Source organism: Sinohyriopsis cumingii, chromosome 18, assembly GCF_028554795.1.
Source record: "Sinohyriopsis cumingii isolate HCF-2022 chromosome 18, ASM2855479v2, whole genome shotgun sequence".
In the NCBI taxonomy this organism is placed as follows: domain Eukaryota; kingdom Metazoa; phylum Mollusca; class Bivalvia; order Unionida; family Unionidae; genus Sinohyriopsis; species Sinohyriopsis cumingii.
Genome location: NC_142978.1, coordinates 63,545,328 through 63,558,805, shown reverse-complemented (window position 1 = coordinate 63,558,805; position 13,478 = coordinate 63,545,328). Strand labels below are relative to the sequence as shown.

At 35.9% G+C, this 13,478-nt stretch overlaps 1 protein-coding gene across 9 annotated transcripts in view; it reads right to left on the bottom strand.

Moving 5' to 3' along the window:
- Positions 1–13,478, bottom strand: part of LOC149776786 (uncharacterized) — a 183,011-nt gene that overhangs the window by 54,890 nt on the left and 114,643 nt on the right. The window contains exon 1 of one of the 9 annotated variants that reach the window (XM_089941471.1): positions 12,371–12,668. The exons of the other annotated variants lie outside the window; for them this stretch is intronic. The gene's annotated coding sequence lies outside the window, so the exon portion shown is untranslated. Of the gene's footprint in view, positions 1–12,370; positions 12,669–13,478 lie in introns of those variants that run through there. 9 annotated transcript variants of the gene reach the window in all.

Sequence of the window (13,478 nt, the reverse complement as noted above, 5' to 3'; positions counted from 1 at the left end):
AGCGGTATCACTCAAATTGTTAAAGCAATGTTAAAATTCCAAAACATACAACACACGTTTCTCCGATAACATTTATTCCTACCGAATTTCCGAAATTTACCATTTTAGTGAAGAATTATATTTTCCAAAATAACCTACTAGTGTTCCGTCTGTTATTATGTATGACATCATTCAAGAACAGGCCAACCAGTCAATAATGTAGAAGTGTACTGTTTGCATTGTACTTTCAAGTAAATATGACAGATTTTACCCAGTTTGCCGTCACAAATTGTGACCAAACACAGAACGAGAAAGTCAGGGTGTGCACGTCGATTCCGTCTGTAAATAACAACAGTTAAACCAAAATTTAACACAACTTTTATGAGACTGACTTCAAGTGAAAGCGGCAAGCGCCATGTCGCGCAATGAACTGTCTTAGCTTCATAATGATTCAGCTCACATATGATGGAAATCCACAAATTAGTAAACAAAGAAAGGCGCAGAAAACTACGGATCTGTTGATTATACTACGTCAAACTAAAGAAGTACTATAACAGCTTTCCGGGACGGCCTACTTCGAATTCTAATTTGTTTTCAAACCATGTCAAGGATGATCAAAATTCTATAAATCCTACTAAACGCTGATTAAAGTACTAGACTTATCATATCAACGAGGTGGAGAGAGAGAGAGAGAGGGAGAGAGAGGACGGGACAAAAAGGTGCAGTATTGAAAACTGCTGATTCGTTTCATGCAGAACTTGCACTTTATAAATTAGTAGTGCATAAATTAATGGAAATATCACAAAGAACATGGCGAAATATTATAACAGGAGTGGTTACATTTGTTTGGGCTGGGGTCACCATTTCCGTTCCATTTCACTGAACTGCAGTTTGTTCTCCAAGAGTTTTTATTGTCAAAAAGTTTGACTTAAAGTACGAATCTAATGTATCGTATAAATGTGCAAGTTTTATAATACGCCAAGATTGCGCTTCTGCGTTTCGAAAGCTCTACAGTTTCCAAACTCCCTCCAATATCTGTCAACATTTGTGTTTTTTCTCTTCTCCCCTACATTAATCAAGGACCATATTGATCGCAGATGTAGTGTTAATCGTTTCCATTTCATAAATTTCCAGAGGATCACCCCTGATTTCATAACCTATTGCTGGTTATTCTCAATAAGTGGTCCAATAGCGAGATCTTTCTTTCAGCGACACGTGACTTACGCGTACACATCAGGGGCAGGTAATACCTACATCAGTTTGCGTGATAGCCATACTTTTAAACCCTTGTATTCATAAACGATGCAAAACAAATTTATACAAACAAAGTATATGCAGTTTTGAGGTATGAACGATTATAATAAAAGTTTAAACTAAAACCTCCATATGACCATTAATTAGGTAAAATGGTCCTCATTAACTCCTTAGGATACTGGACAATTTCATAATAGTTTTTCGATCGATCATTCAACGATTCGAAATAGCACTATTTTTACTAGCTAAGAGTCCAAGCTATCACAAAACACAAAATAGTATTAGGTTGATGTGCATTTTCTTACTCTATTCTTAACGGAGTATCCATCGACAAGTGAGGAACGTACATACCGGGAATGTATGATGTAATAACTATTTAGTTCAAACATTAATAGACGCTTATCTAAAAAAATTCATAACATTTGAAGATGATCGACACTTCAAATCAAATACACAATGCAATTGTATGTTGGTCAGTTAGTATTGTCGGTATAACACAAATGTTGAGATCACATTGGTTTTCCAGAAAACAGAAAACCTGAGCATACCGTTTACTGCAGGTCGTAAAATCGAGTTAAACAAGGTCTCGTATACTTTTCACCGACTTTGTCATCTTTCACATATTACAAATGTAAAAGCATTTTTCTTTTCAATAATTTATTAGCTGTAAATCTCAAATGCGTCATCTAATAGATCTAACTCTCCCACGGCCCAAAGCGCGACGATTGGCCTTTCAGGTCTTTGAAAGTCTCCTACGATGCAAGTCGAATAAATATTTTCTATCATACGATAGGAACCGCCGAAAACGTTCAGACTAAATTATACACAAGTAGAAAATAACGACAATGCGTTAAAATGAAACTAGTCAACGTCAGCTGCGTCGTAAGCGTTTTATTCGCAAAATACAACCTTCAATGGAAATAAGTTTACGGAGGAGTCTAACTACTTTCAGCTGAATGCGCAAGAAATGTGGAAACCAAAGGATTGATGGATTGTAAGCAAAGCAATCAATGTGTACGTATATCAGGAATATTCCAAAATGAACAACGAATATAATCTTACAGGTCTTAAGTGATGAACAGTTCAGTACTAGAGTATACATCCATCGGTTTCGACAAAACTCCGGTGAACATGTGTTTTATATGAAGCCACATTACCCATACTCCTCGTTGGTAAGAACAAAAATGTCACATATATCTTTGTTAAATAACTTTGTGTTATAATACATATTTGAGAGGTTAGCTGCAAATCGTTCTTCCGTTCGACAACACCGTCATAAAAATAACGGTTTCAGGGAAGATTTTCGTCTTGTCTGGAATTCTGTTGAAATCTAGGACCACTTTTCACACGTACCATGAAAAATCACATAATTCGACATAATCCGAGTGGTACCGAGTGATATGGGACTTGCATCAACGTCCTATTTTTCATTAAGTTTTAAGCAACCAAGATGTACAATCTTTTCTTCAGAATGTATATCACATACAAGGAATATGCTGTTCGTAGTACGAAACTAAGGAACAAATCCAAAATACACCACCCTGGCTCCACTTTACTCGCTAGTATTATTACACGATTAACTTATTGAAAAATTATTTTTTGTATCACTCATAACATTTAAGAGTGACATAAAATCCCTTTATGTCAGGATGCGTTTTTTAAAGTTTGGGTATAGTCTAGTCAGCAGCTTTTCAGAAGAAGCTGTTAAAGTTTTTATCCTTTTAATAACGATGGCAATGTCTGATGCTAGAACAATATCATTTGTGAAACAAAAATGCTGGAAGTTCTCTGCCATGATGCTTTCTGTAGAATTAGATCAAATTTTGTTATGAGGTATTGTGAGAAGTCATTTAAAGATTTTTATTTTACTTTTAGTAATGGTAGCCATAGCCGCGTTAGATTTTCGCGATTTGGTATCTTTCTATAACAGGATATGTTCTGGCAAATTTTGTCAGACTATTCTCTATTTTTTTAAACTAACGGTGGTCATATGAAGGCAAATCGGTATCATTATAATAAACTTTTAAAGGTCTTTATGTCAGGATGCCTTCTGCCAAATTTGGTCACATTATCTTCAGTGTTTTTTCGAGATGTTGTTAAACGTTATTACATTTTATTGTTTTCGAAAACTATATCTTTGCTACACCGGTACATTTTTCAGCAAGTATGTCAAACGATGACTAGTTTTACAGTCGCACGCACGGATATTGACTTCAACATTACTGTCTTTTATAATTTAAAAAAACAGGAACTGGCCAAGATCGTTTTCCATGGTTTCGATTTCTGCCCTTGTCTTCGTTGCCAGTACGTATAATTATCGTTGCCCGAGTGTTATGATTTATCAGAGTTAAAAGTATGTATCTGTAATCAGTGTACTATTTACATCATGTACTGTCGTGCTGACACATAAAATGTGTCTGGAAACGTGTATAAATACGTTTTATAAGGACATTAGAACACATGTTACTGTTTGAATGGAAATTTAGAAAGACGATGTGTGAATCTCTGACCTTAACAATATGTTAATGCTCTAACTTATTACAAAAGGTTCTTTAACACTGTACTGTATTTGCGCTATTGTCTGTCATATATTGCCACCGATCTGCTCTTCACAAAAGATTGTATTACAATTTTGACAAAGATATGCATTACATTCTCAGAGAATCCCAACCTAATCACGGGTGATCTTGTTTTTCTCGAACTGGTAGTCTTATCAGACGACAACGGTACTATTTAGGTTAATCTACCCATATCACAAATAACATCTATAAATAACTCCGTTCGTGACATCATGTCATACGGGGCAAGGTATAATAAATATCCGAAGAATATGAATGCATTCAATGTTATTTAACTACACTCTTCTGCACTGGCCTCTAATCAAATTGTTAATTGCAGTTTTCATCATCTGAAAATTATGTTTTACATTTGTGCTCATTTCAAATGAAATTATGCTTTGTCCTATAATTTCAACACCTTGCTATCCGTAGCAAAGAAAGATTTTTTTTTTACAAGAACATTTATGTTAGGCTACAGCTTAGCTTTTTTTTATCCGCATGCAACGTTGTTTTACGAATTTACCGTCCCAACATATAAAGTGACGTAAAAAGAATCGCATCTGGTTTCCACGGGGTCTTTTTGATTTTTTTCCCACGTCCTTTCTATTATCACCTTTACAGCACATTTGATACATTTAGGAATCACAAGTATTGGCATTATAATATGCAACATCAAGCAATTTTAAACTGACAATATTCGCAGAAATCAGTACACTACCAGTTCTGTTCATGAGAGAGATTAGCAACTGACATAACAATGCCAGTTATGTCCAAGACATTAGCAACTGACATAACAATGCCAGTTATGTCCAAGACATTAGCAACTGACATAACAATGCCAGTTATGTCCAAGCGAGAGGTTAGCAACTGACATAACAATGCCAGTTCTGTCCAAGCGAAAGGTTAGCAACTGACATAACAATGCCAGTTCTGTCCAAGCGAGAGGTTAGAAACTGACAGTACACTGCCAGTTCTGTTCAAGAGAGAAGTTAACAGCTGTCATTACCAGCCAATTCTGTGCAAGAGAGAGGTTAACAACTGACACTACACTAGTTCTGTTCAAGAGAGAGGTATTAGCAACTGATAGTTCTGTTCAAAAAATCGACCTAAGTAATTGACTATAATTTAGCTGATGATGAAATTAATTTTTACCGACATTTGCAGTGCTGTATGCTGGTAAAAGCAGATTTTTTCCATAAGCACGTCATCTGCTGCTAAATATGAACTGATCTGTGACGAGGTAGTGCCCTTGTCCCAATGTCTGTGACGTTTTTAGGGATATTTGCTGCTCAGTCTATACTGGTTTGGAAGAAGTAGTACCTTTGGTCCAGGATTTGTGACGTAATTAAGTTTCATGAGAGACCCACCTGGATGGTATCAAACTAAACACTTCAGAAGATTAGATAATGCCAATCAATATAAATCGTTGCGAAAAGTTCCTGTTAGCGACCTTACTATACAGAGCCAAATTTTGATCCCAGTTCTGACTTTCCCTTGTTACATCCGAATACGATATGTGAAAGCAGACCAATAAACTCTGGGTAATTACCCAAAGAACATGAACTGCATATTTGTTAAAACTGGGGCATTGTGGCAGAAATATTGGGTCGAAGAACTAAGCAAACTTTAATCGAACGGACTGGCGCAATAACGTATGAAAATAATTCTGAAGAACTAAAAACAAGACCACTGCTTCCTTTTAACTCCTGAAATAATTTTCGGTATTCATCAGCGATAACAGGATTATCGAATTAACTTTTGAAGTCTAAATAATGGATGTCACTTAGTCACCATTTTCATTTAGGACAAATAATACATTGTTATAACTCTTTGATGAAAAAAAGCGTGTCATAATCATCATCCATTTAGGGCAGTAATGAAAAGGTTTCCAGGACAACCCTTATGGCAGTTATATTTTCATGTAAGACCAGCTAGTTAGCATAAGAAATCTATTGGAGACAACAATATTTTCTAGATAGCCACCCTAGCCATACTGAGGCTCAGTCATATTCATCTGAACCGATTCGACGCCACACGAACTCTTCTGATGAAAACCCAATGTCAAAATGATATTCCAGTTAAAATGAGTAACCAAAACAAGATTTTTAAGATGGCTACATACTGGATATCCGATCAGTACCAGTTTTTATTTCGGATGAAAAAAACATTACAAGAAATCTTTAGTGAAACCCCATGACGATATGATCATATATTCACGAGATGTAATGATAAGTTGGCCATTGTGCCAGCCAAATTTGACACACGACACAGACATCATTTTAATCTAAGAAAAAAACTATATATCATACGAAATCCTATTGTGAAAACACCATGTTTCTACGACTTTCCGTTTTGGATGGACAACTGATAATGGGTGTCAGATCGGCAACATTTTCATTTAAAACCGTAAGTATTGGAGAAAATCTAGCGTCACTAACTTTTTGTTGAGTAGAAGTTGTGATAACAAAGTTTTCATGATGGTTGCTATGGCGTAAATATTGAACGTCAGACTGGCAATGTTTTTCTTTAGAACGAACTTGACATGAAAAAAAATAATTTAGTGAAAATCTCCATCTTGGTATGAAGGTTCATGTAGAAAGAGTAGAGATAACAAGGTTTTCAAGATAACCGCTGTGGTGACACTATTTTCGTTCAGGTCCAACCAAACCATGGGATGAATGTGTTTTTCCTTGTAGTTTAGCAGAAATACTGATAACAAAGCTGTGTTAAAAGACAATCCCTGAAGCTATTCTGGTCTGACTAAATATAAAGTACTGGAAATTTCAAAATCTGCTCTGGTGAAAATAAAATAGCGATTTCAGATTAATCCAAATTTTAAACAGATAACATCGATTTGGAATGACATTTGATGAACTCTTCTAAAATCAAGCAATAGTATGGACATAATATATGACAAACGAGATTTTACGGTGAAAAGGAGTCATTTGTGGAAGTTTGAGAAACACGAGTCCCTCAGGGGATTAGCATTCTACAGGCCAAAAAGAATTTCCAAAACATTTAAGGTAGTACAATTGTCCTTTTCAATGCAGATGTTTAAAACCATCTCTGATATTCTTCAGCAATTACATGTTTAAATTAAATGTCGCAGTGGACATATTCGATGTCAGATTGGTACACAAGGCGGATATGGCATTCCGTTTTGAAGGATAACAAGCTTTTCAAGACAGATGTCATGGTGACCATATGGGACATCACATCGGCACCATTGTGATATATGACTAAATAGACATCATCATCATGTTAGCGCTCTTCATAAAATGCGTACAGCGGCGATGTCGTAAACAGTGTCCAGTCACGTGTATAAACATACTAAGAGAGTTATCTCCCTCAGATTGTTGGAAACTCTCCACTATTGAGGTTCATTCTGTCCCAATATGAATTCTTATGTCACGTGTTTAGGCTCGAATAAAAAGTAACACAAGAAAGAGTGAAAACAACAAGCTTTGAAAAATATAATATTTTATTTCCATGTAAAAAAATTCAGTAAAAATTAAAAAAATTACGGTTTTATAGAATCAAATCCAAAAATAATCCACGAATATAATTTAATAGTCCTAATAACAAAATGTTCACTGATTTCAAGTTCGAATCCCGAAGAAGACTCCATTAGAAGACGGTGACGTATGCTGCAATCTGTGGTGTTAAAGTCTACAGTTCCTTGTAGAAACAAGAATTATTACTCCGGTTTCTGATGGCTGAATACATTTTGTTTTAAAATGTCCTTGTTGAACAATTTTTACATGAGTACATTTATTTTCCAGAAAAATAACAGAATTAATCCTTTTGAATCCAAGTTATTTGAAATAACTCCAAACAGCACAACATACAACTTCTAGTGTAAGAAATGGCACAGCTGCAACTAAGAATAATTTTCCAAAATAGAGGCTATATGGTCTTCAAAAACGTAAACAAGGGGTCACGTGATCATCTTCTCGAAGGTTATGGAAACTACGTACTTGTTAAAGGTCACATAAACCCAGTTTGACCCTGACGAAAACCAATCATTTTACTCTAAGAAATAAAAACAGACGTTGTTTACGTGACTTGCTACAAATTTCGAAACTTGGTCAGGATTTAAATAACACCTGGTGTTTGTAAACTAACAATCAAGATCAAACTATTTTCAGAAAAAGTATAATAGCCTGTAAGTAAAAAAAAAAGCTTTCTCACCTACCTTCACTGGTCAAGCCCTAGACTCGAAGCCAACTGCAAGTCGTACAAAAAATTTGATAAACTGTATTTGGTGAAGACTGAAGAACTCGTGCTATTATTAGGAAATCATTACTCGTCTTTCATTTACTGACTTTTACCTTCAGCGGTCTGACCCCAAATCAATGAGGTTCTTCCTTACCACAAGTTATCCACAGAAGTTTAATGAAATGTACATGGTTGAGAATTCAAGGTATCGTCTGTAAATCACTTTTCTTCTTTCAGTTCAGGCATTATAAGTTCCTATAGGCTGCAGGTCTGACTGTGATATCTGAAGCCATGCCGTATTTTGTAAATGTAATTGGATGCGACCCTCAAACACTAGGTTGTATCTGCTTGTTTTCAGTCACGATTGGGTTTTTCCTTACTCCAAGTGCAAACCATCAATACAGATTGGCAACGATAGTTGGTGGACAACTCGGATTATTGTGCGGAAACGAAATTTACAACACAGAGACGGATGGACATTATAGCATTATATGTCAAGCTTAATGGCGGGCGTACATAAACTTTAACAAAAACATTAACCCAAATTTTCCACATCAGTGACCTTGACTATAAGATCAAAGGGTCAAACGCACGTCATAGGATAAATTGGTATTGCTTCATATGTTTTGCTGAGAAGTTCAACGCTTTTGCAAAGGGTTACAAATTGAAGGAGAAGATTCATTTTACCACTGGTAATCCCAGTTATAATAATGAATATGTACATTTTGGGGCAAGTTTAGGTTTCTTCTTGATTTTGACATCTGAATAGTAGGGAATTATTTAATTGTAAGAGTACGAAACTGTGTCTCTGATGTGCATCTCCTCGAAAGACTGACAGTTGCATGGCTATTTTCAGTTTATGCACTTCAGCGAATACATATTTAACAATAAAACCGATAACTTTCAGGGTTTTTAATATTTTATAAATTCACACGTGTACTTTCAGAAAAGAGTATAATGCCTATTAGTGAAAATTTGTATATATTTTTTTAAGCACAGACAAAGTTAAGTGTAACATGCTATTTCCAGTGCATTTTCTTAGCACACGGGAGCACAGGAGTAGTGGTTTTGATAAACTGTCTGTTTCACATAGCAAATGACTTTCCTAACAGTGATGAAAAAGAGCTGTCATTCCAAGAAGGGAATGACATACAAGTATACGACATATTTCGATACGTTGTTAGAATTGTAGAATACAACTTTGTCAAGAACTTTCCTTTCTTCATGTGATGCCTCAAAACCATCTAACAGTGCTTCATCATGATTCATACCAAGTATTAAGAAAACCAATCAATGGTCTTAAGAAATACAAACAAAAAACAAAAAGAAAAACTTGAACGAAAATCCTAACGTCAATTTGCTATGATCTTGTCATCAAAGACACAGGATCAAGCAAGCGCGTAAACAAAATAATTGTCTTTGTTTTCAGACTGTCTTAGCTTCATAAGGATTCATTCTCGGTATAACGAGAATCTTGTCATGGAGTTACGAAAATATAAGCAAAATATCTATGTGTGTGTATTTTTAACGCAACTTCAACAATCTGAGTCATATCACTACGATGTCTGCAGTGTGGCAGTTTATAATGATGTTTAGCACTGACGCATCATGCCGCAGACATGTGGCATCATGTTCCACCCAGTCACATTATCCGGACAACACACAGACCAGTCCTAACACTAACCCTTTAATGTTGAGCGCCAAACGAGTCAGCTGCGAGAACCATTTTTATAAGTCTTTGCTATGTAGAAGCAAAATGAAAAAGAAACTTGAACCAAGCCTTCGCATAAATTTTCTAGGACTAAAGCCAGGACTCCTTGATAAAGGTGGCAAACGAATATGTCGTGGAATAAATTATGCTAGCTTTATAACGAATCCTGCCAAGTGTGATGAGATCTTTACCTAAAAACTTAATAAACTGCTTCTGACGGCGCGGATGACGAAAAGGATCGCTTCACTTTAACTTGGCCTCCAACTTAATACGTATTCACATTATGAGTTTACCAACATGTTATCATAATAATGGCTCTATAGTGGTGATCGAAAGTTGTCATAAAAAATATACAGAGGAAGAAAAAAAAATGCAAAGTATTTAGTAAGATTAACCATTTCAAATAAATGGAAATATGTAGTCCAAAATGAAAGACGGTAAAGATTATACAAACCTTTAAAAGGTATATACAATGACAAATATACCTTAATGTAACACACACACACACACACACACACACAGAGAATCTTTGAAGAAGTCCGTCCTACGTAGTGGAAGTTGATAATATTAGATAAGAACGTGTTCTACTGTCAGTGTAAACTGACGACGTATTAATTCGTGCCGATCTTAAATATACAGGAAGTATGCATGGATGAGTTAGTGTCGATCTTCACTATACAGGAAATATGCATGGATGAGGTAGGTACATTTTTACACGAAAGGCACAAAACCCACGCATCCTAGCGATCTGTTCTGTACGAGGAATACCATATAATTTGCCAAGTATATAGAATATACAGAGTTACACGAAATCTTCCAACCAGGAACGGAAGACTGCGGAGCAGCTTTGGCTGCTTTATGAACATAGGAAACCAACAGTACAGAATATTTCATCCGGTTTAAATTACCAAATTATGTTTCTGTATGGGTCTGGGTATTAGCGGCATGTCAAACGGAAAATATTGCAAGCTTTCAGTGTGAAGTGAAATCCTGAGAACGTTTTGTTTCATTTTTATTTTTATTTTTTGTTGTTGATAGGTGTCAAAGCAGTTCAACGACCTTACCATAGCTGTTGTGTCTTCATTTGAAAAATGGAGGCTTTATCCTTCCTGTACAAGACTCAGCTAGTGCCGTGAAATTTTGCACCGGCAGTTGCAACCTTCGAACCGTCTGTATACAGAGATGTATGGTAACTAAACTAGTTACACTGAATTTACCACGACAAAGGATAGGACTGGTTCATGACTTAAGGATAAAATTCGTCTTATTTAAAATGATGATTCATTTCCCTCAACATGGAGAATTTGTGAAATGGAAGTTCTAAAAGTTCCCAAAATCCAAATCACTGATTATGTATCGGATCACGCGTATGCAGGCAAGATTTTCGAGCTGATCCGTAGTAGGTCGAGCTAGAGCAAAGCTTAGATTTTATTGATGCCCGTATAACCGGAGTAAGACCTTTCGTTGTGCTCTCCAATCTGTGTTTGTCACGAATTGTATTAAATCCAGGACTTGAATTTTTTTTTTATTTATCTACGAGGTATCCAATATGTGGAAGGAAAGTTAGTTAACGGCTACCCCCCCCCAAAAAAAATCTCAAACTTTGGTCCCCCACAACAACAGGGATAAAAGAACAATGAAGATAATGTTCGGGTTTGGGTTCATCATGAATTTGTTATGTAATAGGCAGAAGTGCATAGAGAAAATTTTTAATTTCGAAAATTTCGACCAAATTTCCTCTTACTATTTCTGAAATCTATTTAAGACAATTTGTAGCTGACTTAATTAGTATGCATACTCTTTGATGTGCAAAAAATCAAAATACATATAGGATTAACGAGATGTCAGTTCCTGGATTAAGGTACTCTTTTCTTGAAAATGGTAACAGATTATATGAGGGCTCGACAATAATACTGTTGTAGTCGTACTGTATTTACTGAATACCATACATGAAGGAAAACATAAATATGAAAACGCGAGTTTTTGAAATTTTCAACTGTCAAAACTATGCAAAAAAAGAAATAAAATAAGGGTGTACATAATGGGTATACTGTATATGATGAAAACATATCATCATCATATTCGTCATCATTTATTTATATCATGTGCGATGGGGTGGGTGGGTGTAGGGTAGGTTAACGGTTCTTTTAAGACGTTACTGGGTATAACATGCCGAGTAAATGGGATCTAAGTGCCTTTAACAAGAACAAACACTGAGGGAGTGGAATTGAACTGGTCTATGCAGGTATCATAGAAAACTGAGTACATGAGCTTACACAACTGATTATATGACCCATTACAAAATCCGCAAATACGTGCACAGCTTTCTTTTATTTAATTAACATTTATTGTGCGACATATCAGAACGTGTGTGGAGTTTTTCATGATACTTTCGTGTAGGCTGGATGAACAAAACTGCAGGAAACACTACACCTTTGTCACGGATGGGTGTATTTACTTATGTTGTCAAACAGAACAGCCGAGATAGGAAGCAAACATTTCGATATTAAACGGGCTGGAACCCAGCCAAATTGAACCGCTTGAACATGTATAAATATGTTGTTTACGATACTGAAAAAGAAGCAGGTTTGACAAATATTATCATATCAATCTATAAAATGGCCGTATACTATGAAAAACAAGTAATTACCTGTGCGTTTCTTATGTTTCCTTTAACAGAACCTTGTTTAATGATAAAATATAACTGTTCAACAAAGCTCCAATGATAGGAAACTATATTCCCAGTAGATTACTACATCCTTTACTTTCACTTGCTAAGTTCCAATCAGATCCGTTCTTCTACATTATCATATCTCTTACTTCCGAATGCCTTGGGATATGTATGTATGTATGTATAAATGTTCCAATTTCATATTTCAGCACACACAAACGATATTCCCTCCGGATCAGGTGTGAGTCAGTCAACAACCGTGTTGAATGGGGTTGTTCATCTGCACATGACTGGAGACGAAAAACTAATGTGCACACTATATCTAACACCAGGTTGACACAGTCGTAATTGTATTTATATCTGCACTTAGTAACCGTACACAAACTGCCCTATTTTGGTAACAGACGACAGACGGGTAGGTACATACCTGGACAAGGGACCTGCTATAGAAACCCATAAATCTCTCAAACAATTTGCATGCTCAGCTGCAGATAAACAATGTCAAGGTGTCTATTCCAAAGACACCTTTATAAGCTGTTTTCAAAAGTTTCTATGGTAATCAGTAAAAAAATACCATCTCAATCAGTGTTGAATTTCAGTTTGGGCCTAGTTCGGCAAACATTTTACCCTAGGTGTGGTGCAATGGGCCAAAAGCGGGCCATATCGCGAGCGTGTTTATATTTGGAGTCTGCTGAAAGGGGCAGGCAATTAACGATTTGGGGCGGAGAGTGCTGAGGTTATATTTCTAACCTCTACATTTTTTGTTTCTTTCAGCTCAAGAAATTGTTTCTAGCTAGTGTTATTTTTGTTTTTATTCTGCAAATCAGAACGCGCGGGGGGGGGGGGGGGATGAATGTAGTAAGTTTTACCTACCCCTCGAAAATTAAATGGTCGATTTCTGATGTGATGAGAACTGAGAAACCTAGATTTTCTTTTCTTCGGCTGACTGTTTCATCCAATAACCTCAATGTACATGATTTTCGACTGACAGAAATTAAATCTTTTGAGTTCACTGATACAAGAATGCAATAATTAATTGCATCTTATTGAGCTTAACTGTTTCTATTAATGCAGCTTGCTATTGCAC